The sequence below is a fragment of the Schistocerca americana genome, chromosome 7 (assembly GCF_021461395.2).
Source record: "Schistocerca americana isolate TAMUIC-IGC-003095 chromosome 7, iqSchAmer2.1, whole genome shotgun sequence".
Lineage (NCBI taxonomy): Eukaryota > Metazoa > Arthropoda > Insecta > Orthoptera > Acrididae > Schistocerca > Schistocerca americana.
This window is the reverse complement of record NC_060125.1, coordinates 138,334,180-138,335,626: the sequence shown is the minus strand read 5'-3', so window position 1 is coordinate 138,335,626 and position 1,447 is coordinate 138,334,180. Positions and strand designations below refer to the sequence as shown.

At 46.1% G+C, this 1,447-nt stretch overlaps 1 pseudogene; it reads left to right on the top strand.

Annotated features, from left to right (window-relative positions):
• The first annotated feature begins 641 nt into the window (after positions 1–641).
• Positions 642–759, top strand: LOC124623324 (annotated as a pseudogene).
• Positions 760–1,447: the final 688 nt, after the last annotated feature.

The following is a 1,447-nucleotide window of genomic DNA, read 5'->3' as shown; positions in this document are numbered from 1 at the left end:
AACAAACAGTAAATCTGATTAAAATTACTTGACCCTTAACACCTGACATCACGCGTTGGAGTTGGTTTCCACCAATCAGCACGCTCGACGTCACACCCGAACCGTTTGCAACTGCCAAAAGGCCGCAACAATTGGTCGGTTCACTTCCAGTTCCTTGTCGGCGTTCTTCCTTGATGCGTTTCGTATTTCATCACACACGACAGCCATACCACAAACAAAGCACACACACACACACACACACACACACACACACACACACACACACACACATAACGATGTTAATGAAATAACACATTTCCTACACAGCACTAACTAAACACTACTGGATACCGCGCAAGACGCGATTCAGCGTCACGTATGCTGCTATCATAATCATAAATATAGGCTTACGTTAGTCAAGATTTACAGGACACTGATGAAACCGATGTTTTCAAGGCTGTGCAAATCATCACCGGGACTGGGCGACGACAGTAAAAAATATAAGAACTTCACTCGGTGTTGCACTTTAGTGCAATGGCTGGCGTTTTAGCCTGCCGTGTTTAAGGTCGTGGGTTTTACCTTTTCACATATGGCGAAATTTTCTTATTTCTAAATCTAATTATAAGAATTTATCACTTTTATTCAGTTAATTGGTTTAATTAGCCAACGGCCTTGCCGCAGTGGTAACACCGGTTCCCGTCAGATCACCGAAGTTAAGCGCTGTCGGGCTAGGCTAGCACTTGGATGGGTGACCATCCGGAATACCCAGCGCTGTTGGCAACCAGGGTGCACTCAGCCCTTGGATGCAAACTGAGGAGCTACTTGATTGAGAAATAGCGACTCCGGTCTCGTAAACTTGACATACGGCCGAGAGAGCGGCTTGCTGATCACATGCCCCTCCATATCCTTGGTCTGAGGATGACACACGCCGGCCGCGGTGGTCTAGCGGTTCTAGGCGCTCAGTCGGGAACCGCGCGACTGCTACGGTCGCAGGTTCGAATCCTGCCTCGGGCATGGATGTGTGTGATGTCCTTAGGTTAGTTAGGTTTAAGTAGTTAAGTTCTAGGGGACTGATGACCGCAGATGTTAAGTCACATAGTGCTCAGAGCCATTTGAACCATTTTTTTTTAGGATGACACGGCGGCCGGTCGGTACCATTGGGCCTTCAAAGGCCTGTTCGGAGGAAGTTTAGTTTTTTTTGGTTCATTGGTTTAAATATAATTTTTATTACTAATTCTATGCCACGTCAGTTTCATCTCATATTGGGTTTACCTGCCTTTCTTTTTCTACCAACCATTCTTCTTTCGTCCGGATTCTGCCTGTGTCGTCTAAAATCTGCAGTGAAGTGCCAACGAGAACTGCTTATGGGTTGGTACCGCAGCTCGTGTAGCCAGTGAGAGGATAGTTTGAGGTAACCAGTCATAGCAATAAATTACAGCTTGGTTTTACAGCTGAAAATCAGCTCTTT